Consider the following 20966-nt stretch of genomic DNA (forward strand, 5'->3'; position numbering starts at 1 on the left):
ATCTCTACCCAATCCTTTTCCTTCCTCTCAGAATTCAATGTCACTGTCCTAATTTGGACAGGTTTTCTGTAAAACTGTGTTGCAGTTCGGAGAATGCAGTTCTTTGGTATCGAAGAGATCACATTGGGGTAATTAATCTTCTCCCTTTCCTCTTGAAACTCCAAGCCCACAAGTGGCACATTTATAAAGAAATAAATGGTCCAGACCACTCCAGATTACCTATAGAGTTGGCTAAATTAAAAAATAGAGGACTCATAGCTGTTGTTATTTAAGTGGAGTATGAAATATTCATAATTAATGGTGAACTAGTCCAAAACTTACCATAATTGCAACGTTCTGACTAAAGAAGACACGTGGCCAAAACCATGAACATTTTGGCAGCCAGCTTGGTACCACACTAAGACACTAAGACAAGCATATCGCATGCAGGTCCAATGAGATTTTGTATGATTATGCTTTTAAACTGGCAGGGTTCTACACCCTAGTTGTAGTCAGAAGATCCAGGGCCTGAGATTACTATAATTTCATAGAGTAAAATCTTGGGCAAAGTTTTATTTAATCTGATAGGGCCCACTACTGAAATCCTTACATGGTGAAATGACTCATTGACGTCACTGGAGTTTTGCCTGAATAAGAACTTCAGAATAAGGCCCAGAGGGATTATCTGTGCTCTTCTCTACTTACTCATTAGGTAAATCCCATGTAGACTCTCATGAATGTAAAATGGCCTAAATGGAAATATGGGTCTTATATAAAGTTAAAAAGGATTTACTGGATTTATTGCAGATACCTTAATTTAGGTTACCTTTTTTTTTCCCTCAGCAGAGGACTCTAAAAAGAGCAGGAACAAGAACACCTGTAATCCAGATGTTACAGAAAATCTCTCAAGAACTGTGATTTTTCAACTTTTTTCTTGATGTGGAGAGCTCAAGACAACTTCCAAGGGAAGTGCAGATCTGCTAAGGTACTGTCAGTTGAAAGAGTTTTCTTCATTATTTTTCATGCACCTTTTGAAAGTTGCTTACCCACTGACCCTTGATTTAAAATCAGCTCTGTAAGAGGCTGACTTTTTCTAAAGAGGCAACAACTGCAGATACTTGGGAGGGGGGAGCATTTGGATCCAGTGCAGTCACCGGCCAACTCTGGGGCCTTGTGGGCAACGTTCTTGCTCCATAATTGTCCAGTAGGAATTGTCCTGCTGGACAAGAATCAGGATCCAGCCCTGACACCTATCCTTCCTTCCCAGTTGATCTCAAACTGAAGAACATGGACAACAGAAGGAGAACACACTTCTGCGGAAGAGAACTCTCCTCCTTTCCCCCTCAGAACTACCGATAACCTTGCAATTTGCTAGCAGCTGGAGGAGAGTAAGATTTCTAATTTCCCAGGCATGATGTTTTTTTTCAGAGACAGTTTCCAGCCATCCTGAAGGAGGTGGTGAAAGTGTGAAGTCAAAAGGATACTTTATAGTCTGACCATGGCATGTGCCCACACTAGATTATATCAGGAGCGCTTGACTTCGTGAGGGACTCTGGCCCCACTGATCCTGGAAAATGGTCTTCTAGTTCCCTAGGTCAGGTTCCTAAAATTCTTGTGGGCTGGTAGATGCTTTAGTATTCATCCTGACAGGTGTCAACATCCTGACAGCTGTATGTCATTCTACCTTGACAAGGCTTTTCTTTGCCTTAAAACAAAAAAAGGAACAAACAAACAGCACCAAAAAGCTGTGAAGATACAAGAAGCACTCAATGGCAACTGTAGCAGCATTAAATTCACTGCCTCTGTTTTCCAGTGCCACAGAACTTCCCATTCCACAGCAAGTCAATGCTGAGAGGCCACTCAATCCTCCCTGGTGCCTTCACAGCACAGGACACCCTCTAATCCTTCTGACAGACTGTTTCTGCTGCATCCTTGGTGTGTGAAGGTGCTGAGCACCCTTCCCTGTTGATGGCATCAAGGGGAACATCTCAGTTACCCAGCTTGGAGATTGGACAGACAGAAGTAGAAGGGACACAGATAACGCTCAAACCTCTCCCTTCCAAAATTAACACGTTGATTAATTACACTGACATTCAGCTAAGATGGGGATGTTAGACCAGGCCTATAAAGTACTAGACTTTTCTGGTGAATACTTTTTTGTATCTCTCATCTTGTTTGGGACAATTCCTTTCCTCAGCCTCTCAAACAAACCCATAAGTGAGAGACTAACCTGAAGTGTTATCCCACTCAATGGCAAAGTAGTTTTTCATATTCTTCCCTAGTACTAGGGCTCTGTTTTTGAAGGCAGAGAACTTAGCTAGCCTTGCTATGTCCCAGCAAGTACAGAAACTATGTTTGTTGTGTCATGAAAATAAACAACATGTTTTCAATGTTAAATAAACATTTATCCAAAGGTTCAATGTGACTGCTTAAAACTTAAGTAAATCAATCACTGTAGGTTAACCTTTGTTCAGTTTTCTTCTTTCTGAAAGCTCTGTAACTATCAGATCTCACAGTTACATGGTTTTTCAACATGCCACTGTCAGGAGAAATACTTAGTGGAGAAATCTGGCACAGGAAATGCTTTTCCACCCAATGCTCTGTGGAGCTCAATAAGTTTATGGGTTGCTGTGCTAGATCTTAAGGACATTAAAGATACAGTTTCAGCTACAATCCATCTGGAAATATACCATGAATGTGAAACTATTGAGAGTTTAGAAGAAGTTAATGTTCCCTAGCACATGCATATCAGCGCAGTTCAATTACACAGTTACAAGCATGCTTTCTGTCTAAACTGGCTCTGTGGAACAGATCCTAACATGTCATACCAAGGTGTTTGCAGTACAAAGGCTTATTGTGATGGAGTTCAGCTGAAGGAGATGAGAATATGAAGACACAAGAAAACATTTTCAAGGAATTGAGGCTGTGGCAAACAGTGGCTGCTCTCTGCTCTGACAGAGCAAATATTTTTTTACCTGCAAAGCTTGGTAAGTTGGGTAAGCAGTAAAGTTACCCAGCTTAACTCAAGACCAAAATGGAAATCTGAGAAAAGGAAGGCAGCATTTTTTGTTTAAGAGTTAATTCCCTCTGCCAGTCAGTACAGATGGCTGTTTCACTCTGCCTGCACATCTGACACAGGTGACAGCACTGCACAAATTCAAGGCAGGAAAACCATATGGATTGACAACAGAAGTGGAGTTCTTTCAGTGATGGGAGGCTATTTTTAGAGCGGGGTAGATGATACAGCAGAGGTGGACAAGGTAGGATCCTTTTCACCACATATGGCTGAGACAACTAATGTTTGTTCCAGAGGGACTCTTAAAGGATCTTCTCACTTCCCTGGAAATTCCTTTTTTTTCCTCCTGTAAAATACTAGACCACTTTTAGTTTGGATGAGAACCAACTATGACAGGAGCTGGTACTATGGGGACCATACCTTATGTGTCCTGCCTACCTTTTGGAGGTAATTTTCTTTTGACTAAATGTCTCAGTTTTTCTTCATTCTGCAAAGATTTTCAGTGACAGACAGACAAAATCTCGGCAGTGTTTAAGCCACATACAGCCATGGGATCTGCTTTCTGTGTCTCTACTGAACTGGACTGTAAGCATACTCTGTGGGCTTACAGTGTCCTCCTTTCTCAATCACTGAGGATCCCCTGAAGCCTCAGCGAGCTCTTGCTGCTCTCCCCATATGGAAACTGTTGTCTTTGCCAGACCCAAGAGTCTCTTTCAGGGGTGCTATTCTCTATCATAGGAGGTGGACCTTGCTTCTGCGTGCAGCAGGTATCTGGAGATCCCTTCCTTTCTCTTGTGTAAGTCAGGGCTGCTGCAGTGGTTTACTTCCTCCTTCAGGTTTGTCCTTGCAGGCCTCTAGGAATGATTCAGCCATTTCCTTGCAATGTGTAATCAGGCTTAAATGTATGGCCTGAAGATGGAGAGATACTTAAGGAGTTTATAGGCTCACTAGTGTCTCTTACTCTGTGTTCCAAATTGCATAAGGCCCTTCTCTCCACCCTCTGTGTAGAGATCCCATTTGCAGGGCCAGCCATGTGTATGCCAATTGTATGGACTCGTAAAGGGACAGGCCACTTTGTCACAGCCTCCCTAAAACACTATCATCACGCATAAAAAGTGCCATTGTTTACAAACCCTGTAATTGGTTTCCATGTCAGTGTGGAGCACAATCCATGTCTCCACAGCATTATGTGGAAGCTTATTTCCTTCGTGTCTGCGGACCCTTTGATTTAGGCAACACTCAGCTTTTTTGGCTAAGTGAAAACACAGTAAAACCTTTCAAATCCCAAGAAATTCCAGCCTGCTCCTGGAGCACATGCAAGAGGATACATGAAGCATGTACAGCCTGAAACTCAGGTGATAGTAGGGATGTAAATGGAAGCCAGAAAACCCTGCGAGATTAGTTTCCTCAAGTTTAATGAAGAAAACAGGCACCCTTTACATGAAGGTTCAGAGTAAGCACCTGACTTAGCTGCTTTGCATCTCTCCACAGAGAACACTAACTCTCTGCCAACTAGAGGAGAAGACAAAGAGACAAAGATACCTGTCACCGAGACAAAGATATCTGTTGTGAGTCCCGTTTCTCCCTGACCTGCAGGCTCTCACACGCTCAAAATCTGCAGGGTGGTGGTGTTCTGCCAGGACTGGTAGGCATCTGCTTGTTGCTCAAGTGAGTCTCCCAAGGTGGGAAACAGGACAGTGTTTCACTTTCTACCCGCTGCATCTTGCTGCCATGCAGCCCCTCCACCCTCTGTGGGGGTGTCTAGTGCAATCCCCAGAGCACCAAACCTGACTGATCTCATTCAAATTGCATCTTGGATGGTAGGAAGTTTGGATGACAGACGGCTTCAGGCTATAAATACATCTGCTGAAAAAACATGTAGGTGGGTAAGATACTGGTTTCTCCTGCAATTGCTACTGGGATGCCCTGGTTGTGGATGTTGGCATCCCCACTACCCAGCAAACATTGCTGCCCACTCAAGGCCATGATGGAAAATCCCTGAGTTCTGCCACAGGACTTTCCCTTTTCTCCATGTCTAAGTAATATCCACCAAACACATGCTGCTGCAAAACCACTATGGCTGTGGTAATCTTCTGGTTAAAGAGCTAAGTGATTTCCTCCATTTTTTGAGGTAAACCACTAACCCAAGTCAATTGTGTACAGTGTTACTGGTTTGAGCCTCACCCTAGAAAAGCTTTATCCAGCAATCAGAGAGGTGTTAATACACATTGTGCCTTCCACTAGTAATGGCAAAATGGGCTGTGGTGGGTGCCATGGGAGTGCCTGTCACCGCTCCCTGCTCACTCTGTGGGCACACAGCTGCCTGCAGGCTGGGGCACAGACACAACCCTTTCAGTGAGTGCCCTGCATGGAAAAATCCAGCAGAGATTTTCCTTTGAAAATTACCACTGCAAGAAAGGGGTTGGCCTTGAAGGTACTACTTTGCTTCAGTCAGAAAAGGGTATTTTAGACTCATCCCTTTGAAAGGAAAACTACAAACAAGTGATTGTTTTTCTCCAGCCATGCAGCAAAATCCTGTTTGAAGCAATTTGCCCCTGAGGCAGAACATATAAAAGATACACCCCAGTTACAACCAGCTGCAGCTTGCTGGGGAAAAACCACTCCAGCAGTGCTGGATCCCTGCTGCAGAGTGACTCACTAGCGATGTTTATCCTTCATTATGATGCAGGTTTGGTTCATTCATTGCCTAACTATTATGTCACTAATTAGAGACCCTTAACTGACTAGGACAAGGGATGTTCACAACAGCTTGATGTGGTGGAGGGAGTGACAAACATGTCAGGGACTAAATGTGACCTAGCTTTAGAAAGGCAGGAGAGTTGGAAGAATCAGGAACAAAAACTTCTTGTTTGGGGGTCTCTTCTCCAGCTGCCACAAAAAAAAACATGTTTTTCTTGCTAGCCTGTGGGCTGCAGAGGCAATGCTTTGCCATAGTTGGCTTATTCTGCACTTACTGTTAATATGGGGAGGGAAGCAGAAGTGGGCAAACAACTGCATCCTTTTAAAGCCAAGTAATTCTCACAAAGAAAGCAACAAACAGGACTAATATCAGTACCCTCTATGGGCAAACTGCCAATGCTTTATGCTGGATGAGTAGAGCATGACAAAATAACAAGTTTCCCGGAGGAAAATCTGCTCTTTGGCATTATAGCACTTGATTAACCTACTGTAAATATGTGTGGTCTTAGCCCTCAGTAGATGTGAGGTCTCCTAGCATGCTTCTAGGCAAAGACAGCTAAGTGTCCAGCACACTGTATGTTCTCTGCTTCTTGCTCACTCCAAAATGAGTGTGGACCTAATCATTCTAAATAAATGGCTAAAAAAGATCTATAATGGGTCTCCATAGCATCGAAATCTATCAAAGCTGCTAGGTGAAATAATCTAAACTACTCACATGGAAACATCCATGAAAAGAAGGCAGTTCAGCTTGGAAGCAAACTGCCTGAAAGTATGAACTTGAGGAAGTTGAAAAAGCAGGCATCAGTACGTCTGTCCTTCATGTTTGCAATTAGCAACCAAACATATGGGAGAGAGGGAGGGCTCTGCTTGCTCAGAGAGAGCAGCTGTTACACAAGAGGCACAGCAATGCTGAGATTCCCAAGTCCAAGGCACACAAACCTCCCTGTGAAGCAGATGTACAGCCTCGTGCCCTGCATGCCCTGCTGCATGGAGCTGTGGCACTTACAAGTGGGTGATTGCACACAGCAAGCTGGAAGTGGGGTTTCTCATGGTCAGCATTTGATGAGAGTTGTCTCAGATGCCAGCATGTCTCCTGTGTCTCTCCTTCAGCCACGGCATTTCATATAGATACTCCTCTCCAAAGCACTTAGAAATGAAAATAATTTTATAAGCACTAACTAGTTAATGTTTAACCCACTGGTTTTTCTTTTTCCTTTTGTAGTGTACCACTCTGCTTCACATGTTTTGCAGTGGAACCAGCTGTGTCCTTCTTTGAATAAGCCCTTGGCTCTTGGCATTCACTGGAAACATTTTCCAGCTGTGAGATGAAAGGTAAAAGCTTTAAAATTATACAGTGGACAGTAGACCTCTGAAACAGTTTCTTCACAGTGAATCTGACATACTCCCTGCTAAATACCACAGATTATAATAAAACCTTTGAGTGTAACAGCCTGGCAACTTATTTTGGAAAATAAAAAAATGGGATACCTGGGAATCTGAAATCTTTTGGCTGTGTTGCCTGGCAATGGGCAATGTCCACTTTTGTTCTGAGGGTCCTAGAACCTCCCGACTCAACAAGCCCAGTTACATGCTGGTGCTTCCTTTGCTAGGACCCAGCAAAGGAAGCACTGGGCAGCAGCCATTGTCCAATCCTCTAGGTAACCTTTCTGTCGTGATTATTTAGTAAGCAATGTGGCAGCTGTATAGAGTCATCCTGCTTAGGGATCCATGCCCTTTCATCCGTGTATTGTCTTTCCACAAGTGCTTTTCTTTTGGAATCGTAAACTCATTATGCCTTCATCAAGGAAACGCTTGTTCTTCCCCCTCATCTGCCCCCCTCCTTGCCCCATTTGATGGTTTTCTCTCTCTCTGGTTCCTCTTGTTTCAGCTGCTCAGATCATGAATGGTAATATTTTCGTTACAGCTAAATACACCCTCACCTACTCATTGCCACAACATGCCTTTAAACTAGCTAGAGCAAAAACCCATTCCAACGGGTAAAATATTACTGTAGGCTCAAATGAGCCTTGGAACAGTGCAATGCTCTATGAAATGGTATAGGACAGAGCAGATATTGTCTACAGCTGAATTCATTAGGCGTCAACATAAAGGTTGGAGGTGGACCTGTTGGAAACCACAAGTCCTGCTCATTGTGACTGCACACTTCTCTGCTGGACTCACCACATAATTTCCCAGTAGTCCAGGGTGCTTCAGATCCCAAGGTGTTTAAAATCCAAACTCAAATTTTCCTGAAGTTCGAGGTATCTCAATTCAATGGCCAAATGGAGAAAAACCTCAGTGGTGCTATTTCTGTTGCTTGGTCCCAAGCCCAGCATGTGGTTCAGAGATATATCTCTGTAAATTTGCTTTTGGTGGGAAAACCTCAGCTCCAGTCAGCAGCAATCCTTCACTCTGGGAGGCATGTTAGTCCTTCTCTCTGCTGCTCAAGTCTGGTTCAGGGCATCTTCAGTCTTAGCAGGGTGTAAAATATCATCTAGAAGAGCTATGGAAAGAACAAGAGGAGGTGTGACACCTGGCCCGTTCAACACAGTCTCTAAGAAATAAGCATTTGACAGCATAATCTGGCCATTCAGGTCTATAATCTAAGTTGACAACATGGATTGCTGTTACAAAAGAGAAAACTGAAACCATGTTTTCCCAGATTGTGGAGATTAATCTGGTCAGAGGAGATCCCCTTTCCAGAGCGGCAGTAGACGACTCCCCAGCTCCCCCCTGCAGCACCTCTCTCTTACAGGTCACCAGCTGGGATTTGGGCAACAGGGGGTTGCTCAGGGTAGCGAGGCTTCCTGAAGCTTGCATGAGCAGTGACCTAGAGGTCAGCCCCCAACCTGCAGGCTCAGAAGAGGATGTGAGGGCAGGAAGCCCTTGGCCTCACCCTGGCTTTGACAAAGCATCACGTTTGGAGGGGAGGACTGCAGGGCACAAACCTGTGTGAAGCTCAGGAGGTTCCCTGTAACTCCAGCCCAGCCCATGTGCCCTCCTGAGAAGGGCCAGCCATGACAGGTGGCAAACAGTGATTTCTAAGGACTTTTTGTGGCTGCTACTAACTGATTATTCTATGGTAAAAATGGTCCCTTTGGTTCAGTGCAATGAACTGAGCCAAAGCAGAGAGACAATGCTTAACTCTGGGAAGGAAGGATGGGGCGGTAACCCAAATCCCCACATTTATCAGCCACCAGTAGACCTGCTCTCAGGTGCTCTTCTCTGCAGTGCTGCTGGCAGAGAACACTCTTATTTTGTGAGCTGCCAGGCAGACAGCCCTGGGGTCCAAGCTCCTCTGGGCTCACTTGCACCTTCTGTCTGTTTCTCAGCTCATTGCTCATGCTATAGCTTTTCTGAGGTCCATGGTGAGACCCAGGCCAAGCAAGACCAGGTGGAATTTACTGCAAGGAAGTTTGTGACTGTCTGATTAAAAATTGAGAGGCTTGTGAGTTACTGACATGAAAAATGTTATTCCAGGAATGCTTGTACTGGTCCTGTTAATCACACATGTACAGTGATATGTACAACATAATTGGCTCTTCACTGTTTTTCCCAATAGAGAAAAGTGACTATTTTGACACTGGACTATCACATTTTGCTCTTTTGCGTTACAAAACCACAGAAAAGGTTTGTGTTCCCTCACACTTAGTGTAGGGAAAATGAAAGAAACCACAACCATGCCTCAGTTTCTCTTCAGAGTGGAATAAGAAACAAGCACAAAAAGATATGGTAGCTGAGTGGTCAATAGAAGATGCTAAACTAAGTCTAAATTTCTTGACTGTCATCTGAGTGCCTTTTCATGGGACCTTATTATCTTCACTGACTATATTACTTTTTTTTTTTTTTAGTAACTTTAAAGTTTAAAAGATGCGTTAATTGGGTCTTGGTTATTTAAACTGAAAAAAACCCCAAAAACCAAACCATAAAAGAGGCTAGATACTATAGTGAAATGGCAATGAAGTCAAAAGTAAATGCATGGTTCGAGCCGTCATATTAGGATGCAAAATATAAGTGATTTGTTCAGAAAGAAAAGGAAGGTTGACTAGCACATTCTAAATGATCAGAGGCTGAAAACAAGAAGCATGAATTCCTTTACATGATTTTCTCCTGAGTCTGCAAAGGAGAATATTGACGTAATTAGATCAGTATAAATGAGCCCCAACAAAAGTGGATTGCTTCTTCATGCAGTTTGTTATTAAACCATTCTGAGAAATTGAGTGGTAAATTGAATCAGTCATTGAACTAAATGTTGCATCTGAGGTTAAAGAAGAAATGGATAATTTTGAACTGTAATAACTTTTGCTGCAGAGATGACTAGGGCAAGTCAAATCTGATAATGCAGGACACAGGAGGATATAAACAGGTAACTCTCAGCACTGGGAAGGTGTGGCAACCCTTTATACCCTGTCTGACAGGGCAGAGGGAATAGATTTTCCTAATTCATTACAAGTTGCACTAATCTTTACCTAAATTCCATCAGTACTGATAGAGGAAATGTGGGTGATTTTTTAAGTGAGAGACATAACTGCTCTTTGCATTGCCCTAGTCAGTGGGAAATGCTTGACCAATGCACTTCTGGTGGTGGACTGGACTGGACATGTAAGCACAGGTAGGACAAGCTCAGAGAGCTTCTTACTCTCATACCTACTTGCAAGTGATGTTTTTCTTTGATATTATGCGCCCCTGATCCAGGTGTACTTGGGCCAATTAAGCAATATTACCATTATGAAGTAATATTAATATTACTGAGCTTGAGGTCTGAGTCCAAGATAAATAAAAAAAATGTATTTCTCTTTCTGCTCATGTACTAAGGCATTAGTAAGGACCAGCTCACAAGCAAACAACTGGAACAAATCAAACCTGCTGTAAAAGGATTTTTTTACTCTAATAAAATCAATATGCATATGAAGAGTTTTGCAAACAGCTTTGCATAGCACTTAATATATGGTAAACCCCACATAGATCTTTGTTGTCTGGGTTATAGGATGGTGTTAGCTCCTTCAGAGGAAAAACAAGATCTCAAACGAGTGACAGACAGCCTGCAGCTTTAAATATCAGGTCTGGAGAGCAACTATTTCAGCACAACAGATGCCTTTCTTCTGTGAAATTTCCCAGCACAGGAGATGCTTGGGTTCATGTATGCTTAACTGTTCCATCCTTCAGCACTTCCTTTCCCCAGAGTGAGGGAAAGTTGAGGAGGGCTCCACTTCCAGCAAGGATGCAAATGCTGTTTTGAATTACAAAGAGAAAAGTGAAGGACTCTCCCTGGGCAGTCTGACATGTGTTATAAATGCCTTTATTGGAGGTATAGTCTTGTGTCTTCCTCCAGTGAATAAGTAAATGAGAAGGTTCAAAATGCTTTAGCAACACAAAGAGCCCAGTTTAACTCCCAGACTGTGTGCAATCTTTCCTTCCACCCCTGCTAAAAAACCTCCAAAACAACAGTAGGCAACAGGCTCCCGAATGCTTCTGTTGCTGTTACACTTCAGCATAGCAGAGCTCTGTGGCCACCAGTGGCTTACTTTTTTTTAGCAGGCAAGAAGAAAGCAGGGAGGACTTAGGACAAGCCACAACAAACATGAGCTGAAAGCTGCTGGTGAAGCAGGATGAATTATACAGAGAAGGGCTTCTCTGTGCCAGCATTTCCAAGCCATTTCTTCCTGATTTGGTCCCATTGCTGCACACAGATATAAGGTTGGCTGTAGGGCTTGTCTTACCCCAAATAGCTTTTTTCTTTACTCTTTCACCCCGCCAGACTTGGAAAGGTTAGAAAATCACCTTTGACATAGTCTACTGCAAGAAGGAAGATATTATCCTGATTATTGTCCTTGCATTGTTGAAGTGTGGGGGGGACACGTGGAGGAAGATTGTGCCTCACAGCATAATGCACAATGGCTAAGAAATAATAGCGAATGCAAAAAAAGAGAAAAAATTACAGGACCCAACAGTCTTTCAAAACTGGTAGTTAAAGATCAAGTAATACAAAATCAAAGGGAATTTGAATTGCCCTGCCCAACAACCAGGAATATAAGCCTGACCAGTAATACAAAAATAGCATCTCCTTATAAAATGAAAAATCTGTGCTAAGCCACAAAGCTTCAAAGCATCATTTGGTTTTTCTGTTAAAGTATCATCCTCCTTTGCCAGACACATTTCTGCTCCTGTCCTTTCAAATAGGAAAAGAGAGAGAGAAAACTGCTCAAACATGATGAAATAGATTCATTAAAAAATTACAGAACCTACAACCATTACAGATACAGATGTGGAAAGGGTTTCTTAGAAGGGAGATTTGTAGTGCTTCTTGCAAATGACTGACACCTGTCACAGTCCTAAAAATTATCACCACTCACTATCTCTAGGACTTTGGCTCTGGGCTGCTCTTCACAGGAATCTACTCTTCTTCCTCTTTATATCTCAGCACCAGCCTTGTATGTCCGACTAATAGAAACATAATGGCTATAAGACACACTGGATTGTCTGAAGAGATCTTGATATACCGAAATTTTGCATTAAAAATATGTTTTCACAGCTATAAATTTTTCTATGTTACTTATTTTTATAAAATCTATAACAGGTGCTTAAAAACACACAGAAAGTCAACAAAAATATTTTGTTTATATGACTCAGCATTTGGAAAGGCAACAGAAAGCTTGGGCCCAGCACTGAGCCACTGGCAGTTTAGTGTCTGCCTTTTCCCCACCCACTTTCACCTCCCTGCACTCTCTCCCCACACAATTCATTACCAGATCACTTCTAAATCCACTGGAACAGTATTGCTGATGCTGTGTTTTCTCACAGACCTCAAGCTCTCTAAGCATCTCTAGTGTTCTGTGGAGGTCTCTGTTAAAAGCTTTTTAAAAGTATGGCTAGATTGGATCGACCACATTTTTCCTTTTGGCTCTTTGAATGTGCAAAATAAGCATCTGAGCTTTGAGTTTGATGGAATTGTGGCAATAAGAAAAGCACAAATAAAATTAATGACTGGTCAATGGTTTACCTAAAGGAATATATTTATTCCTTATGACCTTCATGCAAAACTGTAATATAAGTATTTATTTTTTTCGTGATAAGATCAGTTAACAGTTCAAACATACCAAAATTAGACCTCACAGAGAGGGGTACTCCAGCTCCTTACTTGGTGTGACCTGTGAATACATTCTTTTCTGAGTCGTAAAGCTACTGTAGTTCTTCTTACAACAATCTTCCTTGAGGCTTTTTTCAAGTGCATTTGTGTGTGGAACAGAAAAGGAGGGAGCAGAAAGAAAAGTTAATTATACACCAAGAGAGGGGAGAGAGGGAGAAGATAATCATCCATTAATATAGCTTATGCAATTTCCAGGTATTTGTTAATGAAAAAAACATAGAAGGGATGAAATTAAGAGGAAAACTTAAATAAAAGTACTAGCAAACCAAATTCACATTTGTCTAAAGTTTACTGCAGCTCAGAAGCCCTTTGTGTGGACCCGGACTGATTTATGATTTCACATCAAAACCACTCCAGCCAGGGGATTTTGCATGGTTAGGTTGTGAGACCTGATGATTCTCACTACTTCCAGGGTTTATTCAGTTCCCAGAACACAAAAGAAAAGCCAGAGGGTGCAAGCCTGCATGAGCTGACATAAAAGAGAAAACAGCAAATCTCTGAAAAGAACAAGGGCCAAGTTTTACATAGCTCCAGTTGTGAACTAGGAATTTCCACATATTCTTTCCACACTAGTGATTCCTTTGAAATTGCACCCTCTTCCCCTTCCATCCTGGAGAGCCTGAAGTTACATGTGTCTTGACTCTAACTACATAACTTGGCCCTCTATCCTCATCGGTAACGCTCCATTAAAGTTCCCAGATTCGGGATGGAGGAAGAGCTCCGGAGTTCTGGCGCATGCCCCAAGTCATGTAAGGCAGAAGTGATCCTGCAGCTGCACAGCTCCCTCCATGCTCAGCATGGCTGTCCTGCCTTGCGCCAGGCTATTTTTAAATCACAGTATGCCATTTCCTCATGCTTTTCGTTCTTCTAGCTCTCTATTGCTTAGAAATGTTATTCTCATTTGTTTAAATGTCTGGAATCCCAAGCAGTCACAATTTCCTTTCTCATCTGTGTTGACTGCAGACTGCTGTTTTTCGATCGTGCTTACCCTTTTCAACACAGAATTTACACTCCCCATAAGAAATATGCACCCTCTGACACTGGTTCATCTGTTTCTTTGTTCACTGAAACTGTGTCCAGGCAATGCCAAACTGTCCTGAGAATCCCACAGATGCTCTTTCCCAACATTACTTGGCATGCATTTCCCTCGTTGTAACTGTTCATTACAGTTTCAAATCTACACAGAGGGGATAGCAGTTACTAAGTTAGATAGCAGTTACTAAGTAAGCAGTTACTAAGTACTACATCCTTGCATGTATCATTTCAGGGCATTTCAGGAGTCTTTTTCTCTCCTTTGTGGAAGAGATATAGAGATTTACTCAAAAAAGTAGTCCATTTGGGTATCAAATTGATTGACAGTGAAAATAAGAAACCCACAAGTACTACCCCTCTGCAACTAAAAGTCCTTAAATAATTCTGAAATGTGCTCTCTTCTGTGCAGCTACGATTATTTCTCCTTGGGATTTGTATTTGTATAGCTCATCTTGCAGTGATCTCTGGGAAATAATACAACTAGCACGCTACCTAGAGGTTTGCAGACTGACAGACAAAAGGCACACCACTAAGTTAGTGGGATGTAAATGGCCAGCAAAAAAGAAGGATGTGTCCTCTAGTGCTTGCAAACATCAAGGACCAGAGGCCTGAAACTCTTGCTACTGCTGCCATTGCCACTGCTGGTTTCCAAACCCATGAGGAAGCTGTCTCCTAGGTGATTACTCCTACTCTGAAATCACCATTATTTGCAATTCTCTCTCAAAGACTGAAATTATTCTTGTCTGAATTTGGTCATGTAAGTATCTGTGTTTTCAACAGATTTTTCACTTCATCTTCTGGAAATGTGGTCAATTCTCCTTTTGTTTCTAGCAGCTGTTGGGCAGGTTGCACTGCCCAGTCCTCAGCTGGTGCAGGGCAGCGTAACTCTTTCCCAGTAAATGGGGTTGATCCACACCATGCCGTGGAGGGTGTCACACCGTGGGACAGTGCTTGCTCTGTAAAGTGGTTGATACTCACCTGCCTAAGGCTTGTTTATGGTTTTCTGCATTTGTTTACTGGCTGTGATATAATGGTGTGTACCATACCTGAGTTGTTCTTGTGCTGCTGACTGATTGAAAATGCATCCTGTTGTGAATTGGATTTGTGTCATCAGCTGGTATTTTAGATTAACAAATATGTTCTTGGGGAGACAAGTCTGAGGCCAAGATTTTTCTTTTTTTTTTTTCCTAAAAAAACCCCCAAAACAACAACAAAACCAAAACCCTTGAAGAGAAAATCAGAACTGGTTACAGGCTGTGGTTCTGGGTGATCCATTCACCCATTCCTACTCCTTGGAAGATTTCTCATTACACAAGCCCTGTGCCACTGGAAGAGCACATGCTGCAGAGAATCCTGGCATGGTAATCACAAATCACTTCCCATTCCTGGGTGTCTCAGGCATTTTTCATATTAAGTAGTAGTCCAAATTTACAAAAGTTTTAACATATTTAAATCAATTAGAGGTCTGATGAAAAGGCTGAGAAAGAAAAGAACACTATGAGCTTCATTTTTTATATCAAACTGCTGAGTGTCTCCTGGGTTGGTCCCATTAGTAAAATTTTCCAAGTCAATTAGACTTAAGATGCCATCTTAATCTCTGTTTGCTATGGGGCTTCTCCCAGACTGCCAAAGGATGCAAAAAAGTAGCACATGTTGAAACAAAACTGCCAAATTTCCACCTCCTTGACAGCCACTTAGATGTGAAACAAGTTGGCACTTACCTGAAGTCAGACCAGGCTATAGGACTGTTGGAAGAATTTGACAATTTCAATGCCTCAGACTACTTTCAGGCACACTCTCTGTTGGCTCCTGTGCAGCTGTCAAATCTGCGTGGTTCCTGGCTTGGATCTGACTAAGGACGTCTTTTTCCAACTGGGAAATTAATTCAGATTGTGCAATGTTGTCAGGAGGTTTAGAAATTTAAAGCTAAACCTGAAATTAAGCTTATTTTACTGCATGCTTTCCTGGCTTGTGCTGTATCTTTCAAACAAGTTTGTGCAATGCAGCCTTATTTGTCTTTTTGTGGGGTTTGGGCTCGAACAAAAAAAGAAGATAGTTCATAGAAGCTGGCAGGGTAACAGAGAACAGGAACCCTACCCATCATTTCATTTTGCTGTGTGTGTACAAAGTCAAATGCTTTCAGTACACATTCACCCTAATCCTCTAGTTGCCATATGAGAATGGAGAAGAAAGGATATCTTCATTAATATGCTGGTTAATTCATTCAATTTGATCTTTGAATTAATTAGAAAGATGTGCTGACTTCCATATCTCATAATTTCAAAGAGTCTGCACAGTCCTGAGAGAAAAGTCTGAACAGATTTCAGCTTGTGACACTGGGTTTGTGTCCCCACTGCTGGGATGGTCGCTGCTGATGCTGTAACCAATGAAGTGCAACAGCACATCCTCTGGCAGTGGCTTTTGGGCCTAGAGGGTCTAAAATAACGAGGAGTCATTCTGCAGTGTTTTCCCTCATTTTGGATTTTAAAAAGTTACATAATTATGTAAAATCTTACCCATTTAAGAGTAGTTATTTTCAAAGCAGTTGCAGTTATCACTAAAAGAACATGAGAAGAATAGAAATGACATGACATCTCTTTGATAAGATGTTCTCAAAGCAATTTTTATCTCTCGTAGAAGGCTGAATGATGAATAATCCCAGCAGCACACTGTTGTACACTGATCTCTCTTTTCAGGATTTTTTCAGAATATTAAGAAACCTATGCCATCTCATCACTTTCTCATCTGGCATAATCTTTAGGATAACTGCTAAGTAGTTACTACTCTAGTTATTCCATGTAAAATTGCTGTTGATTCTCTTTTTGAGCTTGTAGAAAACACCACTTTTAAAAGACACCGTGTATAATAAAATATGTATAATCAAATTCATCTGGTATACTGCAAGGCCAGCTTCATAACTTTAACACTTACATTTTTAGGTTAAAGACTGCATGTGTGTTTGCAAAGCCCAGTGCTTTTTTCCAGTGCTGTTGTATCTTATTAATGTCTTGCTCATTAAGAGTGACCAGCATCAGTACATAAGAGGCAAAAATAAAAGTAGGAGAAGCACCCAGATTACCGAATGCCCCATCAAAAATTACATTCTGTCATTCTTAGCTTCCTTCACATTTTCTACATCAACAAATAGGCCCTTGCAGTAATAAGTCCTCCTTGATTGTGGTGCCAGCACTATTATCAAACAGGTCAAGCCCAACTGATGACTTTAAGCAATTGGGCAATACTGGTTTGAATTGTCCTTTTTCCTTTCTGAGCTACAAGGACGTAGCTGCTTTCCAGCAGAATCTAATGGGTTTGGGTACCCCAAATCAGAAACCTCACAGATACTGTCCACAGCTAGGAAGCACTGAGCTCCCTGGGTAACAGGCTCCCTGCAGGATTCCCAGCTTGGACACAAAACAAAATGAAAACTTCAGCAAGGAAGCAATCTCCCAGGCAGCAAGAGCTGATGTCCTGGTGGGCTGATTGTACCTTGCAAGAACAGCACACATGACTTAGGATAACTTTCCTTCAGTATCCTCATTCAGCCCTTCGTGTCTTTTGTGAGCTCTCACAATTCATTGGATGTTCTGAGGGGCCTCTTTGTTACTCCCATTCATCGCTCTTTTTTGTCTTGTCTGACAAGTGCTTCTGCTGTGCTTCACCAGTAGAACACTAGTTTCAGTGTAAACCCTGTCTCTGAAGACCAGGCTGGTTCACTGCCCCCTTCTCCATTCCCCTACTCTCTGACTCCATGCTGCCAGCTTGCTCAATCACTGAATTTTCACCTGTGTTTTTGCCAAGTTCATGCTTTCCTTATAGACTGAATAGATGGGCATTTCTTCCTTGCTGCGTTCCTTTTCCTTCTTGAGTTTCAGAAATGCACATAACTTTAAGCTACTCTCCAATTACAGCTAAATTATTCCCTAAGGCAATTAAGGTGAAACATTACTTCGGAAGACTTTGCTAGTGTTTCGAATTAACAGCAGCATTTGATACAGTTGACAGTATTTTTCCATTAACAGTGCTAACCTCCCCACCCTCCCTGCAAACCCATTAAATTGATCTGATTCCCATGGAGCTGATGGGAATAGTCCAGGTGCAGTTTCTCCCAGTGAAGTTGAACTAAAACATTTGCAACAACAGGCTGGTTCTCAGATCACCCCACTTCATTTATTGATCTCTTTCATTCAGTGCATTACAATTCAAAAACCTCTCCCTCCCCCTTTTAATCGCCTTTAATCAGTGGTAGATCATGTTTCAGCAGGGTTTAATGGATTCTTGAGGATAGTTATGGAGTGCTTTACCCTTACGACTTGGCGGCTGTGTAATCAGTCCACTGGCTTAAAATCCATCTGATTTTCTGGAATTCTTCTGAAGAGAACTGAAAGGAGGCCGACAATGACAGAATTACACTGCAGCAGGGAAGCCTGCTCACGCACATGGTATGTGCTACTGTATTCTTCTCTCCATATGCCTACCAGGGACAGTGCAGGATATGCAATGAGAGAACAATGATGCTCATCCATGGGATTTTGAAAAGGCCTGGTTATCCATGTGTGCACAACTTATTTCCAAGTCTTATTTCCAAATTACTCTGTCCAATGCAGCACTCCCTTTGCACTATTTATACAGCCTGAGTTCTCATTCCCTATTGACAGAGGATAAAGATAATCTTTGGGCAACCTAATTCTCTAAGATACAATCAAGGTCCATATGATCTATCATTGCTTGAGTAATGCTGGCACCAAGCTAAGCTGAATGACAAGGTCATTTTTGCTCAGCTAATGCATATTTTTTGAGGATAACTTCATGCATAGTTCTTGCGTATAATTATTAGCCTGCTTTTTTTTAATTATTATTTTTTGGTAGATTTTAAAGCACATAAACATTAAGATATTGCTCAGTTGTAAGTGTTTTTAGATTAAATCTTTTGAGATAAGTAAAGGCATGCAAAACTCTTCTCCATTGATATGCTTGTGGAGAAGGATATATTAAAATGTCCAAGCTGGTCATTCAAGTACAGTGGCAGCTACAATGCTTGGAATACTGGGCTCTAGAAGTACCTGAGGTTGGAAACAAGTTAGTCTCATAGCATTCCCCTGATAAAATTAAAAAAAAACCTCTCTGGGTTTTGCATTTATAGATAAAACCCTCATGAGCATTGTAAACATTCTGTATGCAGTCAGCAAGTGTCCTGAATAAATAATTAGGCATAACAGGAGCCCCAGTGCAAGGACAGCTCTGGTGTGCACCCTGAAGGCACCGTGGTGTTACCCTGAGCGTCTGGCCAGCACAGTGTAGATATGCTGGTAGCTGCTGCTCCTGAAATGTCTCACAACTGGTTCCTGTTCCTGCCACAATCCTTCTTTAACAATGATGGGTGTCACAGGCAAGCAGTGCCATTTGAAACGGAGCTTAATAACACCTGTTGAGAAGGTAAAGTTTTGAGCTAAGGCTACAGTTTTTGATAATTTTGTGGCCAAGTTTGTATACCCAATTCAACAGTTCTACCAGACCAAAAAAAACTTGATCTTTTTTCCCTAGGTCTTTTCTTCATATTATAGTAGATCTCTCCATGCCTGATGGCATTTTGACACACAAGTACCAAGCTCACTTGTACAGCACATCGCTACCACGTTCACAAGGAAAACAGTCCAACATAGGGCTCTTCCATGTAAAGCACCTTTTGTTCTCCCCAGAAGTCTATGATCTGACCTCATAGCTCAGTTCAGAAGCCATGGACAAAGATCTGTAAGACTTTACACAAACAGAACGAGGCACAGAGCAAAGAACCCATAATAAACTGGGGAAATGAAAAGAGCCGATTGTCTTTCTCAGGGAAAATGGAAATGGTTATGTGCACTACAGACAAAACCACTTTGAGAGAAACCATTCTCTGCAGATGTCTTTATGATTAATTCTGCAGGAATTAATCTCCACATCACAAATATTTTCACTACCAGTAAACATCAAGGAAAATCTACAGATAACAAAATTACTGCTGTGTATGGCTACAGAACCTGTCACTACCTTGGCAACCTGCAGATCCAGCACTCCAGGACAAATGGTGTCCTTCTGCCTTGCCTTGGGCTTCCTGAGTGAAGGTAACAAGTGCATAAAATATATAAGAACCAATGCCATGCTGCTGTTTAATTTGAAGCCTGTTGTCTGTCCTGTCAGCTCTCGGCCATGGAATGCTGTTGTCCTACACTGAGGGCCTGATGCTGAATTCATACCTGGTGAAAGATGTGCAATTCTGCTGCAAATTGTTCTAAAAAACAACTTCTAGGAATGGAAATACAAATAAATTCGTTAGATTGAGTTCTAGGCTTTCTCTTAAAGGCTATATGAGCTCTGAGACAAGTCAGACTTAAAACTTAAATTTGATAGATAGTATTTTCAGTCATCTTTACTTTTTCCAAATACCCAGACAATAGTTGACCCTGCTTTGTGCAGGAGGTTCCTGCTCAGAGACCTCCTGAAGTCTTCTCCGACTTGAATCCTCCTGTGATCCTGTAATTAAGAATTACTTGAGAACTGGGAATTCATAAATCCAGCTTAATTAGTTTGAATAAGCATCATGTCTACTTTAAAAGCATTCAGGTCTGTCTGTCCTTCTTCAAAGTGCTCAAATGAATGCTCAGCAGTAGGCTGCACCTGTAACAGCTACTGACATAAAGAGGCACTGAAAGAGGTAGCACCCCTTCTTTTGCTGCATTTGAAGCTGCTAGAGAAGGTGTTCCTAAATATTCACATATTTCATCCTCTCAGAAGAGCCTCCATAAGCCCTCCTCGTGGCAACATGAAATTCCTCTTGGCACCCATTTCCCCTTTCATTTATGAGCCTTTACACAATCCTTGCAAACGGCACAGCTGAACACTTCCTGCGGACGTAGAGCCATGCACAAACTGCGACTCTCATTCCCTAACAGAAGGAAAAGCAGTAGTAAAAACAAAACAAGAAAGAAGAAACACCCTTCATGAAATTACATGTGTTTCTGAATCTGATACCTGGCTTTTAGATGAGAGACTGACACAAGTTTCAAAGATAGAAAATGTTAGGAGATGTAAGCTCCTGATCCAAGAACAGCT

General features: G+C 42.0%; 1 long non-coding RNA gene across 1 annotated transcript in view; it reads left to right on the forward strand.

Moving 5' to 3' along the window:
• LOC109146094 overlaps window positions 1-20966 on the forward strand; it is an 81427-nt gene that overhangs the window by 1250 nt on the left and 59211 nt on the right. The window contains exons 2-3 of the long non-coding RNA XR_005604641.1: window positions 823-964; window positions 6918-7027. This is a non-coding gene — a long non-coding RNA (uncharacterized LOC109146094). The remainder of the gene's footprint in view (window positions 1-822; window positions 965-6917; window positions 7028-20966) is intronic.

This window comes from Corvus cornix, chromosome 1A (genome assembly GCF_000738735.6).
Source record: "Corvus cornix cornix isolate S_Up_H32 chromosome 1A, ASM73873v5, whole genome shotgun sequence".
Classification (NCBI taxonomy): Eukaryota; Metazoa; Chordata; class Aves; order Passeriformes; family Corvidae; genus Corvus; species Corvus cornix.